A 20,782-nucleotide genomic window follows, 5' to 3' on the forward strand; every position below is an offset into this window, starting at 1 on the left:
TAGTATCAAGGTCAAGGTCAAATCCCATAGAAAGTTATTATAATTACAAAATAGAATAAGGAGCAGAATCACATCTTATAAAAGCATGCTGAAAGCTGTTACCCATAATTTCAAAAGAAACTTAAAGACATTAAGAAATGATACAAACTACAAAAGAACACTACCATCTGATTAGAAAAGCTCATAAATAGGGAGACAGGACTGAAAAAAAAATTATAAATAAAAGAAAAAGTCACTTCAGAAATGTCAAGTAAACCAGAAAAAAATAAGCACAACAGATAATCTATTAATAAATTTAAAAGGTGAAAAGGAGGAAAACTAAAAACTCAAAAAGCAATATAAAGATAAAAATAATTTAAGATAAGCTTGTCCAACCTGTGGCCTGCGGGCTGCATGCAGCCCAGGGTGACTTTGAGTGCAACCCAACACAAATCCGTAAACTTTCTTAAAACATTATGAGGGTTTTTTTTGGCCAAGTTCTTTTTTTTTTTTTTTTTTTAGCTCATCAACTATCATTAATGTTAGTGTATTTTATGTGTGGCCCAAGATAATTCTTCTTCCAATGTGGCCCAGGGAAGAAAAAAATTGGACACCCCTGAATTAAGAGAAAAAGGAAATAGTGAACAGAGGCAAAGAAAAATGAACATACGGATAAGCAGAGACTGTGAACAAGAAAAGCAAGGGAAGAGAACAAACACTAGTAACTTTAATTCAATAAAATGTCCTGAAGTAGAAAAAAAAATTGAAATGATATTGAAAAGCTGTGCCATATATCTGAAAATATTGACCCAAAACAGACCAATAGTAGTAAACTCTCTGAGTTTCTGAGCAAAAAGAATACATGGCTTATAGTATAAAGAAAATTAAACTATTGTCAGACTTTCTAAAGCAAACGCTTTAGGCTAGAAGAAAATAGAGTAGCCTGCTTAATATACTAGAAAAAAGAAAGGAGTTTTATATCCAGCAAAACTGACGTGTAAATATTGAAGGACTCAAACAAGTTATTATGAATACAGATAAGAACTTAGGCAATATTGTTTCCATAAGTCCTTTCTAAGTAGCATATTAGAGAATGAGCTTCTGATGATCAAAATAGTTAGAGAGAACATAAGCATAAGGACTGGTGGTGAATATTAAGTATATGGTTTCCTGTGGATTTACGTTTAAAGGAGACTAACAGAGAGCAGAGTGTCTGATGTCTCTATGCTCTGACAATGTAAATGGAGCACAACTATTTAAAAATGAAGGAAGGTGGGACAACCATATGCAAAAAATGTTGTAACATTTTCAATAACCACATTAGTACTGGTGTTAGTATTGTCCTCCCGAGATTACTGCGCATATAATACGTGATAAAACAATGATTACTATTGGGATATTATTATTCTATTATTCCCTGTGTCCTTGAGGGTCCAGATATTTTGGGAAGGAAGGAGATCTAACTGTAATGCAGAAGAGGCTAAATAAAACTCTGTCAAAGTAAATTTGAATTGGAGTACTAATAAGAACTCATAAGTTCATAAAACATAATATAATAAACTATAGATATTATAATGTAAATATAGAATAAACTATATAAAATATAAGATAATATAAACTAATAAAAACTATAAGTAAAGTATAAAACTATAAAATAATAAAAATTATAAGCTATAAAATAATAAAAACTACATAAATAAACAAAATAAATTGCAGCATATTATAGAATAACTATAGTATACTATATAATAATATAATATATATCCACAAGGATCAAACCTGACTGTGATCCAGTCCCAGGTGCCAATTTACAAGAAATGCAGGGGGCAGAGGAACATATTGAAGTGCACTGTGAGCCTGAACTCAGGCTCAGGTGAACTATACTAGTTATTACGTTACTACTATATAATAACTATAGTATATTATATAATAACTATCTTCTATAAATGTTAAGAAACAGTGACCAATCCAGTACCAACGAGCATCCCTAGCACCTAGACTGTAGTCTTCAAATAACATTTCTTACCTAAAGAAAGCAGAGCTTCTTGGAGAAATGGTTGATTTCAGGTCTAGGAGAGGAAATGTATAGATATGCCTGAAGAGTCTTATTTGCCCCACAACGGGGGAGCTATCAAAGGCTTTTAAGGCTATGACAAAAAGAACCAACTTGCTGTTGCCCCCGCTGGCTAACGTGGAACTGTTTGAGCTTCACTAACGATTGCAGTCTTTCCAACCACCACCTATAGCCTTGCCAAAGGGATCAAACCTGAGTGTGATCCAGTCCCAGGTACCAATTTGCAGGAAATGCAGGGGGCAGAGGGACATATTAAACTGCACTGTGAGTACATAATATACACAACTCAGGTTCAGAAGAACTATACAGCTCAAATGGCTCTGGTCCCTCAATAGATAAACTGTAAGGAAATAAAAGGAATTAAGGAGAAACTTAATGATTAAAAGAGAGTTAAAGGGCTGGTCATTTTTTAAATGGGCAAGACTAGACTAGAGTGTTTGAGGATGCACACTGGATGACAAATGTATTTTTTAAAAATACAAAGAAAATATTATTACAAGAGTATCATGATTACTTATGAAGAATACAAAGGACTATAATTGAGTAAAGCACATGAAGGGGTTTTGGGGGTGGCAAAATTCTGTCTCTTGTCCTGACTGGCATATGCATATATATGTATATACTTATTCAATATCAATACAATATATAAACATATAGTATGCTAGGCCATGCATTGTATTCATGTGGATTTCTCTATTTGTGTTTTAATTACAAATTAAATTGGGGTAGAGACATAAAATCTGCATTTTAATGAGTACAATGGTGATTCCAGATTTGTGGTTCTCAGACTACACTTCTCAGAAAGCTAAGGACTGAAGCAAGGTTCTCAGAACTCCAGTAGTATGCACCTATCATCCAGAAACTACTACACCCTGTGGTGCTTTGTATATTTTATGTCATTTAATCTTCACCATATAAACACACACAATAATTTTTAAAAGACTATGAGTTTCTCACTGCCATCCAATATCCCACTGAGAAGACAGTGTAAAGCACATGGTTGAAGTGGAAAATAATGTTAGCAAATCATGATTAAAGTCACATTGTGAAGGTTCACAAATATCTTTGCAAAGTTATATTTAATCTAGAAGATGATGTAGATCCTCTTAAAAGATTTCTTGAGTCCAGCAATTCCCCCTTTCGTCTGAACTTCTTAATGTCTCCACCATTTACTTGATTCTCTTATTTGGATAATTAAGATAAGAGAGCTAAAGAAATATGCTGCAAAATAAACCCTGGCTATAAAAGTAGTGCCAGGCAGGTGAAGAGTGATGGGTTGGTGCCACGTTCGTGGATTCAGCCACCTTAACCCTGTTTATTGCGATTTAATAGAAATCCACTCGCTCTGCCATGCATATAAAATTAAGTTTATCCTAAGATTTTTTTTTACTTTTCAAGCATCTAAATTCCTCAATTTCTCTAAGAATAGGCTAGGACCCAGAAGAAAAATAGTCAACTTTGAGTAATCAAATCAAAATGATATTGAACACTAGAGAGAGAGAGAGAGAGAGAGAGAGAGAGAGAGAGAGAGAGAGAAAAGGGAATAAATGCCTCTGAGAATTTCTGGTGCCTGAATGCTCAAAACAAATGTACAGGAACCTTCTTGAGACTGTGGAGAAGATATTCCTTAGAAATAACTACCTTATATCCATTATTCTATTTTGAAATATATCAAACTTTCGTGGGTAGTCTTTTTTATTTAGTATGTTAAATATTTTTAGTGACCACAAAAAATAATCATAAGGGATCCTGTGGATTTGTTCTTTTTTCTCCCAAAAAAAGGTCTTAAGTTCTTCCATTCCAAATTATCTATCCAGGGGGATTTTCAGGAGTTAACAATGTGTAAAATGTTCCTTGTTCAAGACAAAGACAAAAATGAGCTTTTAAAATTGCCCGTGTCACAGTTAGGATAAAACAACCTGCCTATCACCAGAGCATAATTCAACCCCCTATTACAAAAGCATTACCTTCCCAGTTCCTTTAGGAAGAGGTGGAGTATGAAATCGCAAATAGATAACAAAATTTAAGCCCCCAAAGAGAGAGAGAATATATATCAAAATAGCTAAATGCATGTAAATAAGTACTAAATTTAACAGGCATGAGTAATGCAAACCTCACAGGAGCCATCTTGCCTAGGACTGCTTTCACGCTTCCAATTCAAGGGATATAAATGGGTTCTCCCCACACTTAAATATGGAATAAAAAGACAGTTGCACCGGACTATAGAAGAGGTAAGCCCAAATTCACAGAGGTTTTATTAAAAACAGGAAAAGGTCAGTCCTCTTCCCCCAAAGGAATGTCCAGGGCTTGTAGGAATTATTACTCCAAGATAGTTTCTTTATTAAATTCACTGTGCAGATATAGAAAGACAAGGCCAGGGGAGGACTAGACAGACACAGAATGTCTGACTTTTGTCCAGCCTAAGCGTTGCCACAATCTAAATTTAATGCCAAGATACCTCCTCTTCACTGTATCTACAAATCAGATATATGTAAAAACCCAGAGTAAATCCTTCATGAAGTAAGAAATTATGCCGTTATACAATCCACTAATGATAAATGTACCATCTATGTGCTTTCCTCAAAATAAAACAAATAAGATAAATTCAGAGTATCGTGCCACTTACAACCTCTGCAAAAACCTCACTGCTCACCAACGACATGAAACAGCCATGTACATTTTAACCGATGTTTGCTTCTAGTTAAAATCAAGTGTTCGTTAATGAATTAGTTTGAGTGAATTTATAGATCGAGGGCAGTCCAGCACTGCCTTGTTTAGCAAACATTTTTCAACATGGGCAGTCACAGGGAAATCTCAAGCCCAAGCTAAGTGCCAACTTAAAATGGATTCCCGAGACACCCCCGGTGTGTGAATTAATTCTATTTGTATTAATATTTGGAATGTCACGCAGGATGCCGCAGCTGGTTTTGCGTGACACTCTGGCACTCTCTCCACAGCATTTTTATCATTAAAATGACCATGTTTTAAAAGCAATGACATACCGCGTGAGAGACTTTGTAAGAGTGAGAAGGATGAAAAGCTGGAAATTTCTCTACTGGCCTCTGCCTATTAAACACCCTACCTTTACAACAGCAGGGCACATTTTGGTGTCAAAGAACAGGGCACTGTATTCAATTTCGCTGCAGTGAGGGGTTTGGGTAATCCTGTTTCTTTACATTTGAGATCACAGCACTTCTAGAAAAGTCAACAGAATCAGCTGCTCCAAAATAATGTCCACAACTCAGGCACACTCACATAAAAATACTCCTTGTGAGGAGGTAAGAAATTAAAGTAACATCTGGCAGAGAAAAATCTGTTCTCAAGAACTAAAACCAGAGAGGAGTGTCAGAGCTTGAGGTCGTCTCTTTGGAAAGCCTCTGTGACCAGCACTACTGGTTTTGTGGTAACAAGACAGGGCCGGTTTAGATCAGTGAAAACCAGGTACAGACGAATACCTCTCTTCAGTCTACGGTTTCAGATGTTTCTTAACATCAAACACTTTTATGGCTTGGAAATGAAAACATCACCTGGTTTGGGTTGTATTTCTTTCCCTTCCAGATTCCGGTGAAGATGACAATAAAACGAATATGGCTACAGAGAACAGGAAGAATCATGAAAACAAGGATAAGGTACCTGCTACTTCATCAGCTCTTAAATAATCAAGAAGGAACTCTAGTGTGTACCTATGTGACCAACTGTTTTCTACCTCTGTTGAGATCGAACAGCAGAATCCATTCTAGGAGAACATCTGATCTGGGACTTTGGGGTTTTATATATTGTTACCCTTCCCCTCCTCCTCCTCCCTATTTAATGGGTTCTAGAAAAAGCATAGGAGATTGCAGTTTCAGCAGACAGGGAAAAGAGGGCTGATATGCTTTACATAGTTATTTTTATATTTAATCCAAGAGCAAGAGAGGACTAAGCAACCCAGCTGACTCTAAAAAGCATTTTAGGAAGTTGGCAACTGAACAAGCCACCTCCTGCTATCTCCTACTGTGAAGTAACTGTATCCAGGGTATAGATATGTTCCTCAAAGATATCAATAGCACAGATAATTAAGTTAGTGCAGCAAACTTGCTACATTCTTTGAAGTGTGGAGACAGTTGGTACGCTAACCTTTCCCTCACCTGATAGGCTAAGCCTACAATCTCCTCACACATGTTAACAATCTTGTGACCCTTAGTCCGTCCTCATTATCACATCAGTTTGGTTACCCAGCCACGTGGGGCCTACCATAAAAAGGGCTGCTTATAAACTAGGATAGCGAGTTAACAGGCTCAAAGACGGACTCCACTTGGGTAGGAAGAACCTCCAACTAGAGAAGCTAAAACTCTCTAGATTAAGCTATCCTGACACAGAAAAGAAAGAGCATCACAGGGTGGGAAGAGGGACCAGCTGACCAAGACATCATCAAACTGCATCAGAATCATAAGAGGTGTTTCTAAGTACACCAGATACTGGACCCCACCCTCTAGAGAGTCTTACTCAAAGCACTGGGGTAGAGACATAAAATCTGCATTTTAATGAGTACAATGGTGATTCAAAATCTCTGGTTCTCAGACTACACTTCTCAGAAAGGTAAGGACTGAAGCAAGTTTCTCAGGAATCCATTAGTATGCACCTATTATCCAGAAACTACTAAACCCTGTGGTGCTTTGTATATTTTATGTCATTTAATCTTCACCATATAAACACACACAACAAATATGTGTATGTATATACACAATAGATATATACACACCCTATATATAAATATATATATGTAAAATACACAAAGCACAAGGGTTTAGTATATGTGTGTATTTTTCATTATTTAATCTTCACAACACACATATATATGTTGTATGTATATATACACATTGTGTAGATGTATGTATATGTGTATATATTGTGTTTGTATATATGTTGCATGTACATTACATACAGATGTGTTTTGTGTATATATACATATATGTATGTATATATGTATGTTGTAAAGATTAAATGATATGTACATGGGTGTATATATGTTGTGAAGAGTAAATGATGAAAAATACACACACACACATATATAATTTGATTCATTTTATAACCACAGAAACTGAGGCTGAGCGATGTTAAGTTACTTGATCCAAGGTCGCATGCTAGTAAGTGGCAAACCCACGTGCAGAACCCAGATGTGCGCCTACCAAATGGACCCACAGAGCAACATGGAGAGAAGTCTCAAAGAAGCTGCAATCCTTCCCGATGTGTGTTTAATTCACCTGCTTTTCAGGCCTTCCCTCCACAGAAGACAAGAGTGAATGAGGCCAGGAGATTGAGAAAAGGCTGCAGCTAACAGGTACAAAATATCAGAAGTTGTCCAAAATACAGGCATTCTTTACCAATTGTATTACAACTTGCACTAATAAATTTCACGTACAGATCAGCCTTTAGGCACAGAAAAGCCTGCTATGAGTAAATGAAATATGGCTGTCCTTTGAATCAGAAGGGGATAAAGAACATGTGAAATGGGTCTCTTTCTATTCCACTCTCTACCCTACCCTGGTTATGCTAGACCTTGCATAAACTCCCTAAACCTGGATATATCCTGACTGTGTTTTACTCTGGGCTTTTAATGAGGAAGAAATAGGAACAAAAGAAGAAGAAAAAGAAATTACAGTCCCTCCTCTAACGCCCCAAAACAAATGTGAGAATGCCACATTTTCCTGACTCAAGTACCAGGCTTGGGGACTCTATAGCTCCTTGACGGGAAGCCCTGTTATATTAAGAAAAAGGCAGAGGTGTTTCAACTGCTACTAGAAAGATAAATAGCCTAGGATATCCATTAATGCCCCATAAATTCTGCTGCTCAGAATGCTGATATATTTCTAGTGATTTGTGATGTTTTCCTTTCCGGTTTTTGATGGCAACTTAGGTTTAATACAATAGACTAGTTTGGCAAAGGTAAAATGCCTAGCTATGACAAACTTAATTCCCTGGACTCAAAACCCTCAGCAGATGTGAAAACAGCAAATCTAGTTAACTTCCCAATTCCCATAGGAATCTCCACTGGGAATATGACTTTCAATGTGGCATTTCTAGGGGAAATTCTGTTGTTAAAGGCGTTCTTGGAGAATCTCCCATGAGGCTTGCTTAGAGAAATTTTACCTATTTCTCTTTCAAACATGAGGTTTCAGTGGATCTGACCCACCCTGATGATGAAATCTTAAAGGACAGCCTCATCTCCCTTCTGAAAATGCTGGGAAGGAGGCTTAGAGAACAGTCAACTAAAAGGTGACAGCCACAGGTGGGAGTGACCACTTCATATTTACAAGACTGAGCCACACTGGATACTGTCATTTACACAGAACCTGAAGACCAGTTCAGTCACATATGGCTTTGGGGAAGAAAAGACAGGCATGCATGGGATCAGCTGCAGAACTGGCAAAGAGAGAGTTACACAATCATTTTCTTTTCTCCGTCTAGAAGCAAATACAAACCTGCTTTATGATGGCAGTCCTCGTTTCCCAGAGAAGCACTTTTGCAATAATAACACCATAGAATAAAAGCTTGAGCGACCAGGGGCATTTGGAAAAATAAAGCCTTCCCACTTCCAAGTATTATGCTGTCATTGTCCTGTTCCTTACGTTTTCTATCAGGAGCTCACTATATTCCTACATACTCCAAGATTGAAGGGCACAGTTATTGTCTCTCCCCAGTGGCGTTGCTTTGAGGAATAGCTGAATTATCTTGTGGACAGTCACTCTGAACAGTGTCTGGAACATTTAATAAGCTCTCTATAAGTTGTAACTATTGATATTGTTGTGCTGGTGTTGTTCAATGTGGCTCAATTAGCCACAACACACATATTACATGCCAAATATTTTTAAAGCAAATATGTGGCTTGTTTATAGTTTTCATCTGTATTCTATACCCATGGGGAGTATTTTTTTTTTTTTTTTTTTTTGAGACAGAGTCTTGCTCTGTCACCCAGGCTGGAGTACAGTGGTGCAATTTCAGCTCACTGCAAGCTCCACCTCCCGGATTCACGCCATTCTCCTGCCTCAGCCTCCCGAGTGGCTGGGACTACAGGCGCCCACTAATTTTTTGTATCTTTAGTAGAGATGGTATTTCATCGTGTTAGCCAGGATGGTCTCGATCTCCTGACCTCATGATCCACCCACCTCAGCCCCCCGGAGTGCTGTATGATTACCGGTATGAGCCACTGAGCCTGGTCTCCCGTGGGGAGAATTCTAATCATGAAAGCAGCCATTTAAAAAAGATGAAAATATTTAAGCTACCTACTTTCTGTCTTACCTTTTAAGCTTTTAAGTGTCTAGAGCAGGGCTTCTCAGCCTAGGCACTGTTGACATTTGGGGCTGGATAATTCCTTGTTGTGTGGGGGGATGCCCTGTGGACTGCGTGATGTTTAGCAGCTTCCCTGGGCTCTATTCACTAGATGCCAGTGGCACCCTCTTCCAGTCTTAATAATCCCAAATCTCTCCAGTCGTTGCCGAAATGTCCTTTGGGAGACAAAACTGCCCCTGAGAACCACTAGTCTGAGCCATTTTGAAATAGATGAATGAACTACAGACATAAGTTCTCTAAAATGTGCCTCAAATGTGAGATGGTATGCTCTCACCAAGGATTTCACTTACACCACAAATAGCATTTTATAAGAAGTAAACTGAAACCCATAGCCTAACGAGAACAGTGAGATGCTTGGCACTAACAAGTTATGGTGAGCAAAATAGTCCAAACTTGTTCACATATGCAAACTCAACATTTAATTTTCTGCAAGATTACCCACAATAATTACAAAGTTTCTATAATACAGCCTTAAAAGCTTGGAACTATGAGATCCATAAGAATTGATCCTTTATCTTTTACCTTTACTGCGTACGGTGTCTGTGCAACATAGCAAATGAATGTAGGCAATATTTTCCTCTAATTTCTAGGAGTACTAAAGTGAAACTTTCCTAAAATTAAATTGATTATTAAATAATCTAATGGAGGGAAATACAGAGTCAACTCGAATGTACAAACAACACTAAGGTAAACCAAAGACCATTTTGCTTATAAGCATGTATCCTTCAACTGAACATAGCTCTTGCACATATGATAACTAATAGCTTGACACTCCAAAAGTAATGTTGAAATATGAGTTGCTAGCAGTTAATGATGGTTTGAGGACAAAGAGTTGACATCTATATGACACCAGTTTGTTTAGTCTGCCAGTAACATACAGTATTTTTGGGGCATTAGTAATAGCTTGAATAAACTGTCTGCGTAGATTCTATGGTCAAATGCTGCTAATGCCATATCAACTTGAAGATTTCAGAGCCATTATCATAAGACATAATTTCTTTATCATAGTCTTAGAATGAGCCCAGGCCAAGAAATCCACCCTAATACACGGAGCTGTATTAGGATCTTACTTAACTGATATTAATAGAGTTCATGTGAGAGAAGACACACATTCATTTTTTCACCTTCTGATATCCACATGACTAATAAAGTCTCATTTCAAAGGGAAAAAAAACCCCACAACACTGACACCCACATTTTGGCAAAGTATCAAGCCAATTCCACTAAGGGTATTAGTCGCTTTGATGAAAGAATGTTGCACCATCTCCACACACACTAGCTCTCATTTGGTTGTTCCTTCTCTTTCTAAGATGATGTTACTGACAGGGATTACTCTCTTATTATATGGTAAAGTGGGTAGGACTGCAGACAAACACGGGACCTAAGTTCACAAGTACAAGGTCATTTCTCTTTGCAAAGAGCTACCTCAATCCCATCTTCTGAGAAGCAGAGATTACGATTTCCACAGTACCACGTGATCTCACAATGATAGGAAAGCCTGAGGACCCAGGAGGGAAAATAAGTGATCTGCATCCTATGTGAGCCTTCAGGAGCCGCTGCACCCTTCCCTGTCTCCTTTCTTTAATTCTTCAATTGAGGACCAAGTCAGAATCCTTGCACCATCTGGTAGCCATGGATACCACACTCAATACACAATATGACCTTATGAGTCTTTTCTTTTCTTTTTTTTTTAACATCTCCAGGGGTGTTTAATCCCCTTCCTAACTTTTTTCACACTTAATCTCCAGTCCTCTCCTGCACCAACCCTCTTCCAAGACTGGAATCTCGAAGAGGTAAAATCAACCTGGATCTAGATGTCAGAAAACCCAACTTCCAGTCTTCCGCTATTTTTTTTAACAAGCTGTGTCACTGTGAACAAGCCACATACTCTTGCTAAATTAACTCAGCTGTAAAAGACAGATAAGTTGTGACTTCATAAACTTTCACTACAAAAAACATCATGTATTATTAGAAGAAATACATTGAGAAAAACAGTAGAAGGGAGTCTTTTTGCATGTTATTTCAGTGGAAACGATAAGAAAACAATCATCTAATCAACAAGCACAGTTATTCTCAAGCAGTTTTACTCAGAGCTGATCATATGACCTTCTAAAGAAAAATGTAAAAAGCGATCACCTTTTCCCCTTCCAGTCATTTTTCTCCCTTCTAGCATTAAAATACTTCAATCCCTAACTTTAATCCTTCCCCCCCGACCTCCAGCATTTAAAAAGAATAATTGGGCGGTTCCCAGTATTTTCCCAAGAAGTACCTTAGGGCCTTTGACTAATGGTCTAACTTCAGGGATTATACCTGTGATGGTTAATACTGAGTGTCAACTTGATTGGATCAAAGGATACACAGTATTGATCCTGGGTGTGTCTATGAGGTTGTTGCCAAAGGAGATTAACATTTGAGTCAGTGGACTGAGAAAGGCAGACCCACCCTTAATATGTGTGGGCACCATCTAATCAGCTGTCAGCATAGCTAGAATATAAAGCAGGCAGAAAAACATGAAAAGATTAGACTGGCCTAGCCTCCCAGTCTACATCATTCTCCCATAGTGGATGCTTCCTGCCCTCGAACATCAGATTCCAAGTTCTTCAATTTTGCGACTCAAACTGGCTCTCCTTGCTCCTCAGCTTGCAGATAGCCTATCGAGGGACCTCGTGATCACGTGAGTTAATACTTAATAAACTCCCCTTTATATATATACATATATATGTGTGTGTGTATATATATAGTATGTATATATAGATAGATCGATATAGATATATATATACATATAGATAGATAGCTCCTATTAATTCTGTCCCTCTAGAGAACTCTAATACAATAATTAAACTGACTTAAGAAGGTTGCCTAACCTTGACTTTAACCTTGGAAATACAAGGATTTTTCATCCTCCTCTTTCCACTCTGACTTACATTGCATCTCATTTCTCATACAAACATCTAGGGCCTCTCCTCTTTTTCTGGTCCCCTATGCTGACCGAAACCCACATCTTCAAAACAAACATGCAGAGCAGGAAGTACCTCTCAGAAGGGAATTCCATCTGCTCTACAGACAGAGTGTCAGTCGGCCACATCACAGAAGCAGCAGACAACTCTCTAGGGAAGACACCATAGTGTCTGGTGGACTCCAGGAAGCTAAGCACAAGAAGGCACAGGATTCCCTCCAGGCTCAAGCCTGGATTCTAAGAAAAAAATAATGTTGTAAATCCCAACCCTCACATCATTCTTTAAAGACCAGATGATGGTGTCCCAGACTCAAAGGCAATAGCAAAACCTGCAAAAAAAAATGGTCACCTATTTGAATTTCCCAGGAAGACCCTCATTATATACAAAGATATGACTCTCCTCCATCTACATGTCCCTAAGTTGCTGTAAGTTTATTCTAACTAGAAGAGATCACCAAAGTAGAGAGAAAAATCTTTCTGGGGTAAGGGTCCGGGGAATGGGGGTAAAATGCAGAGAATAACTTTCATTTTCGCTGTAAGTTGCTGTGATCTTAGGGAAACTATATAACTCAGTTTCATCATCTATAAAATTGGGAAGAATGTGACTTATTTAGCTCACAATTTTTTAAAAAATCAATTAAGAGAAGTAAAAGTTATTTTAAAATAAAAATCATCAAATAGTATTAAACACCTAGTATTCTAATATAGATTACTCTAATTTATGTCTATATTTGCAAAAGTACAACAGGACTTTAGAAAATCTCCAAAGTTAATTATTATTATTATTATTATTTTGTTTGTTTGTTTGAGACGAATCTCACTCTATCGCCCAGGCCGGAGTGCAGTGGCATGATCTTGGGTCACTGCAACCTACGTTTCCCAGGTTCAAGCGATTCTCCTGCCTCAGCCTCCTGAGTAGCTGGGATTACAGGCATGTGCCACCAGGTCTGGCTAATTTTTGTATTTTCAGTAGAGACAAGGTTTCACCACATTGACCAGGCTGGTCTTGAACCCCTGACTTCAGGTGATGCACCCCATTTTGGCCTCCCAAAGTGCTGGGATGACAGGCGTAAGCCACCACTCCCAACCAATGTTAAAATCTGAAAAAAGCAAAATAATGCTTCTCACATTGTCTGTCCTCACATAAATGTACCTATACTTCTTTCTCTCCATACCTCTTTCGGTGTCTATATTTTTACATGAATCTCTGTCTCAAAAGGTAGCAAAGTAGAGTAGAAGAGTTCACTTAATACCATAATGTAAATCTCAATTCCACTATTTCTAGTTGTGTTACCTTGGACAAAATAATGTCTGAAATGGAGATGATGATACCAGACAGTCTACTTCCAGAACTGGTGAGCTGTTAAATGAGAGACACCTACTTCTGCCTTTCTCTTTCTTTCCTTCTCTCCACTTTCTCTTCTTCCTCCTCCTCCTTCTTCTCCTCATTTTCCCATTATTCTTGTCCATCACTGTCATTTCTTCTTTTCCATAAACAGAATTAAAGTTGAGTTCTGTGATATTTCTGAGATTATTCAATAGCAAAATTAAATTGCTTTTTATTGTGATTGCCGTCCATGTTTCTGCTATGAGACTTTTGAATACCCTAGAATAAATGCAGTTATGTATTGGGTCTCTCTTTCATGGCAAAAAAAACAAAAAACAAACAAATAAACAAAAACACCTTTCCCACAAGCCCTGCACATTTTCTCTAACTTAATGAAGCAATATGTATATAGGTAGGAAGTTGATGAATTTCAGACTTAGCTCTCTCACTTATTAGTCTGTGTGAACTTGGGCAAGTTTCATCACTTTTGGGGGGCTCAGTTTTGTCATGTATAAGATAGCGGTAACAATATCTATCTGATGAGAGTGATGAGAGAATTATATCAATTAAGATACCGGTAAAACAGATAGCCTAAGGCTTGGTTAAATGGTAAGTGAACAGTAAGGAGCAGATATTATTATGTTAAAGCTAAAATCCAGTTTTATGTATTAATGGCACCATGACTAACTTCGATATTGGCAATTTGTAGGGAGAAGTTCAACATAGTATGCTGCCCCATCAAATAGCTTGGAGACAGAAACCTCCACTAATGACTAATACTCACTGAATGCTTACTGTATGCCAGACGTCTTCTTGGTAATCTACATGTGTTCACTCATTTCATCCTCACAACAATCTGATGAAGTGGATACCACTATTATTTCAATTCAAGATGAGGAAAGAGAGATGAAGAGTAGTTCAGTTGCTTCCCTAGGTCATCGCAGATAGATGAGCCAGAATTCAAACCCCTGGGGTCTAGTTCTAGAGCTATGATGTAAAGCATGTTCCAAAATCATCTTCCTCCAGGAAAGATGGCATCTTCTAAATCAACTGGTATGTTGCCAGTAATTTGTGACCAGTAATAAAGTACTGGAGTCTGCTGATTGCTTTCTTTTTAATTTAAATGGGTGCAGTTGCACTTATAATGTCATTATTCATGCTCAGTAGCATTCTGATTTCCTCTCTAGTGTAGAAAAGAAAGCAGTGCAATCCAAGCTAAAGCTCTGGAATGACTGGGTCCAGTGCTCATCTGTGGTATGTGCCTGTCACCCATCAGCATCAGCATCTCTGTCATCACCACCATCGTATTATTATGTATTGATCACTCTACGCCAAGGATGTGGTGATTCTTCACATATGTTTTCTGTATGTGTGAAGAAAATGTTGAAAACCACTGAGCTACACCATTCCAGAGGCATACTTGTAAGACTTTTCTCATAATTCTACCATATACCACTGACCTGAAGAGGGAAAGAAGAGTACAATAATATTACTGGTATTTATTTTGTGTTAATCACTGGAATAGGCATTTTAAATATATAATCTTATTTAATCCTCAAAATAGGCCTAAAATATAGACATTATAGTTATTTTAACCCCAGCTTTACAACAAAGGAAACCACTACTCAGAAGGGCTAAGCATCTTTCCCAAGGATTGCAGAATTTTGAAATTATAGCTTCAGGATTTGAACCAGACCTATAATGACTCTTTTGAGCAGTCCCCTTAAGATAGTTTTACTATTTTCTAAACTGGGTGTGTGTGTGGATTTTTTTTTCTCCTATGACACAAGCTGTCTCTTTTGCTATCTATTTATTAGAAAGCAGAAGCTCTCAACAAAGTACTAGATTGAGAATCTGAAATCGCAAGTCACAGCCCTGGTTTTGCAGCTCACGTGTTGTGTGGGCAACTTATTTATCTATTAAAAAAAGGAGTTTCAGCTCTAACCTGCTACATGCTATGATTTCTCTTGAAAAACATAACAAATACCCATTGTAATTCATATGATATCCAGTCATATGATATCTCCCAAGGGCATGTTCTCTGCCCTTGGGAAAGAAGATTTTAGAGAGAAGCCCACTGCACTGATGTGCTTGTTGACTGGAGCATCAGACAAGGGTGGTTAAAGAGAAGGTTGGCTGGGAAGTGTGAGAAAGTCATCCACCTTGCAGCTGTCCCTGCCTGAATAGTACCATGGCTAAATAAGAGTCTCTCTCTAGAGATCTCTGCTGGCACCTTGTCTTCATTCCTTTCTGGACCAAAAAAAAAAAAAAAAAAAAAAAAAATTCCTCATGAAGAATGTATTGCCTTCTACATGCAACTGCCAAAAACCCAACTGTAGGCAAAATCTATCTGACAGAATCTCTTAACTGCTTTGATTCAGTTCTTAAAGGAGATTAGTTGTTGGAAGGTCACAGAGAAGCCATCCTACTGCACATTGCAGCTTGGGGTTTCAAAGCTTTCACTACTAAGGGGATCTCCGTGCTTGATGCCCCTTCTCTCCATGCCGTTTAATCAATGAATCAACAAATAGTTACTGAGCAAGGCTTCCCTGGGGTCTGCAGGTCACTTCAGATGTGCCTCTCCTGTTCAATAGCAGGAGAAAAAAAACGGATTTTTCTTACTCCTCTTAAAGTTTCCATTTATAAAACAAGGGATGGCATCAAAAGACTGTGGGTCTCCCTCATTTTTCATTCCCTGAACCCTCTGATTCACAAATAAAAATGAAATGTTATGTAGCTGGGACATTATATAAGAGCTGGAAGGGAGGAAGGGAAGAAGGAAGAAAAAAAAGGAGGGAGAAAACAAGGAAGGAAGGAGGAAGAGAGAAAGAGAAGTAAAGAAAAGAGGGAGGGAATAAAAGGGGAGGGAAGAAAAGAAGGGAGGAACAACAGGAGAGAAGAATGAAAGAATGAGATCCTTAGATTTCAAGGTCAAAAGACACAGTGAACATGTAGACAATACTCCCAAGAAACATACCTTTGGTAGCATATACACTCCATACTTACTAGTCTGATCATTATTACTGCTCTTTAGTATATATGATTACCTTTGTGAACCTCTACTTTTAAGCTTTTAGGATTAGAGTAATTATGAATGCCTTTTTTTTGTTGTTGTTAGACAGAGTCTCACACTGTCACCCGGGCTGGAGTGCAATGGTGCAATCTTGGCTCACTGCAACCTCCGCCTCCCAGGTTCAAGCAATTCTCCTGCCTCAGCCTCCCGAATAGCTGAGGTTACAGGTGCCCACCACCATACCTGGCTAATTTTTTGTATTTTTAGTAGAGACAGGGTTTCACCATGTTGACCAGGCTAGTCTCGAACTCCTGACCTCACGTGATCCACCTACTTCGGCCTCCCAGAGTGCTGGGATTACAGGAGTGAGCCACTGTGCCCGGCCATGAATGTCTTTAAGTGTACCTCTGCCTTAACCCTACCAATAGAATCATACATAAAATCTGCATTTAGCCTCAATACACATAGTATCAGAAACTCCAAACACACACACACACACAAAAAAAAAAAAAAAAAAAAAAAAAACTCAACTAGCTTTTCTAAGTACTTTGCATGAAAATTTAAAAAATAATGAATATAAATATTACTTTTGGTTTTTAATAACAATGTTATATAGGGTAAGTGCAGTGGCTCATGCCTGTAATCCTAGCACTTCGGGAGGCCAAGGTGGGAGGATAGCCTGAGCCTAGGAACTCGAGAACAGCCTAGGCAACAAAGCAAGATGCCATCTCTACAAAATGTTTAAAAAATTGAGCCCAGGAGTTCAAGGTTGCAATAAACTATGATTGTGCCACTGCACTCCAGCCTGAGCAACAGAGAAAGACCCTATCTCAAAGAAAAAAAAATACTTTTTAAAAGTAAAACACTATACTAGGATACAAAATGCATCACCATCTCCCAAGGGATGAAAGTTACTATGGTGTACAGTTGTCACTATGACAGGACCAAACAATTATGTGAACAGCGTCCTTCTCTGTAAAGCACACAGAGCAGTATTCTACTTGACGATATTTTTCCTCAATCAAAAATACAGTCATCCCTCAGTATCCTTCGGGATTGGTTCCAGGCCCCCTGCATATACCAGAGCCTAAAAATACTCAAGTCCTGCAATCAGCCCTGCTGAACCCACGTATACGAAAAGTCAGCCCTCTGGACATGGGTTTCACATCCCACAAACACGGTAGTTTTGATCAGTGTTGGGCTGTAAAAAAATCTACCCACAAGTGGACTTGCGCAGTTCAAACTCATGTTGTTGGAGGGTCAAGATAATAATGAAACCAGCAACAGTTTACTGGACACTTACTCTGCCACACAGGCTGCTGAGTACTTTCCATATGTTATCTCATGTAACTCTTTCAACCAACATTGGTGTACATTATTACCCTCACTCTACAGATGAGAATGTGGAAGGTCAGGTAGGGGAAGTCTTTTAGCCTAAAAATCTTAAACATAGTTAGGTCCAGAGCAAAACACCAACCCATGTCTGACTCTGAATATTTTGCTTCATAATCACCCTGCACCTAACACTTCTATTCCTATCTTTCAGCTTGGAGAATCAAGGTAAGGAAAAGTAAAAAAGCATATTTTTATTATATTTTACCCCAAACTCCATTTATACTTGGTGTTCCCACACTTGCTTCAAATTGCTCCTTTCCCCCTGCCAACATTAATTACTAGATTTATTCTTTTATATCTTTTTGATAAACATAGCTGGTATTAGAATAGAAAACACATCATGAGAATACAGTATTAACCATGATATTTTGAAACATTCTTCAGTCTAAGTATGCAATAAGGCTCTCCAACATCTTAAAAAGATTGATTTTAAAAAAGCTTAAATATAAGCACTATGTTAACACTTAGCACTTACAGTTCTAAACAAAGAGTTTGCCAGATAAAATCTGGAGTGTATGTAGAGGGGGCTGATGCTTTTACATTTTATTGAGTTTCTAAATTATAACCCTCACGCTTTTTCATGTGCTGATTGGTTCTATTACAGTAGAGGTATTAATAGAAAAATACACACCTGAAATTCTATCGTTCAGTATGACACCTGTGTATGTACAATGATGCATCTATTCAGAAGAATCTATATGTTAAAAGGAGTTAAAAGAGACATTATCTTTTGTTCCAGGATGATGCAATTATTTAAACCATCTTATGTGGAAGGAGGTATGGCTCAAGAAACCAGTTCAGGTTTCACCTTGAAGCTCAGCACACCTAGACAGAGTCTTTTGCTTAAAGTGCCTGTGGTTGCTTGAGACTGTGACTCTGAGCACCTTCATTCCTGCATGCTGTGTACTGACTAGATCTACCCTCCAAATCTGGATAAAGACACAGCTGTGCTTCTAAGTATCCCCTTTCCCCCCAACTTTGGCTACTAGACCTTCTTCACTTATTTTTTAAAAATAAGCATAGCAGATAACAGCACACCAAACAAACCATGAGGTTAGCACTTAACACAGATACAATGTGCTCCTTATTCTTGGTTGAAGGCAAATTTATGAATACAATCATTTTCACATACTGAAACCACCTTTACCAGAGAAATGCAAATATTATTGTAATATCTGGTCCTTGTAGAACTCAGAAAATATCTGGGTGGACGAAAACCCTGAGGTTAGGACACAGCACTTCTCACAGTATCTGCATGTGCTTATTACCATATTGTAGAAGTTGTTTCTAAAGCAAATAACAGTTTTCAGAAAGACCGAGTTTACGAATTGATCTAGAGACTTGGGGAGAGACAGAAAAGACAGTTGTACCATTTAAAGCTAAGGAACGAAATGACCTATTCCTCTTATGTCAAGACTTGAGAACTTCTAGTACACAATTAGCTTGACCTTCCATAAAGGAAGCCCTGAAATACAGACTTCCTTTTTGTTTCTAAAATAAAGGTACTTACCAGTGAAAATCCACAAGTCACCACACTTTGCCCAGAATCACATTGGCCGCCCTTCTCCATGGAAGCACAGAGTGGGACCTGCCAAGTTTGTGGAGATACCTACTTGGGTTGGTTGGAAATAGGTAAGGGGGGAAGAAGGGGCAGAAAAGAAAGACTTTCCCTTTAAAACTGAACAGAAGCTGATACCAAATCACATGACCTTTTACCGTAATTTCTATTAAAATCATTTCATGTCTGGTTGCCTCTGCTCTCTTGGCTCATTTGTATTGTTTACAACAAGTCATTGCACTGGCAGTTAGTGGTGGCTGAATCCATGGTTACCCGTTTTTACATTCACTAGTTAAATGGAATGCAGCTCTGCTGTGGGTTTCAGGGAGCAAGCTCTTAAGAAACCACAATCCAGCTATCAATCAGACTAATCTGAGAGAAATTAATCTTACAAACATAAGTATTGTTGCATATTAAAAATTGATAGAAAGGGGGCACGGGCTTTTATTGGTTGGAGTTAATTGGAGTTACAAAAGTGGACAAGCCGAGATTTGACTTAGAGCCTCAGAGTGTTCTGTCTGTGGTCTCCATCTGACAGCCATTCACGTTGTGCATCTAAAAAGCTTTCAAGGGTAATACGACCACCCTTGAAAACAAATCCACCACTTTCCAAAATTCTGTGAGCATTTATCTGACCTGAATGTTCTTAGAATCTAAGTAGTGGCGAAATGCAGGTTTAACCAGACTGCAATCCTAGCAAAGTAACTTAAACAGTTATATACAAGACAGTAAAACACCAAACAGACAGCACTGGGTAGGATTCAATTAAGACAAAACCTCAGTGGAATGCTCTTTACGAGTAAATTAAAACTGCAAACTAATATGTTTTGAGAGCAAGAACAGTACAAATTCATTCTATTGTCCATGAATTTATGTGGTTAATTCCTTAAAAACATTCCCCAAAGCTAACTTGTTTCTCAAGATGGACATGACCAACAATTACAAATCCTAATAAAAATGTAGAAGTTTTATAGTTTAATGCCCACAGTAATTGTCCCACAAGTCACATCTAAATGCTAAATGAGAACAGCAAATAGTTAAAGCTAACATATTACAACCCCATCTACTGCAAAGTCACTGTATCAGAAGCTAGAATTGATTTGTTTCCTCAGAACGAATTGAAAATGAATGTAACATAACGTCGGAAAAAT

At 38.1% G+C, this 20,782-nt stretch overlaps 1 protein-coding gene across 17 annotated transcripts in view; it reads right to left on the bottom strand.

Annotated features, from left to right (window-relative positions):
- LOC105493516 (estrogen related receptor gamma) overlaps window positions 1-20,782 on the bottom strand; it is a 643,478-nt gene that overhangs the window by 562,962 nt on the left and 59,734 nt on the right. The window contains exon 1 of one of the 17 annotated variants that reach the window (XM_071080666.1): window positions 19,584-20,782. The exons of the other annotated variants lie outside the window; for them this stretch is intronic. The gene's annotated coding sequence lies outside the window, so the exon portion shown is untranslated. The remainder of the gene's footprint in view (window positions 1-19,583) is intronic. 17 annotated transcript variants of the gene reach the window in all.

The sequence above is a fragment of the Macaca nemestrina genome, chromosome 1 (assembly GCF_043159975.1).
Source record: "Macaca nemestrina isolate mMacNem1 chromosome 1, mMacNem.hap1, whole genome shotgun sequence".
In the NCBI taxonomy this organism is placed as follows: Eukaryota; Metazoa; Chordata; class Mammalia; order Primates; family Cercopithecidae; genus Macaca; species Macaca nemestrina.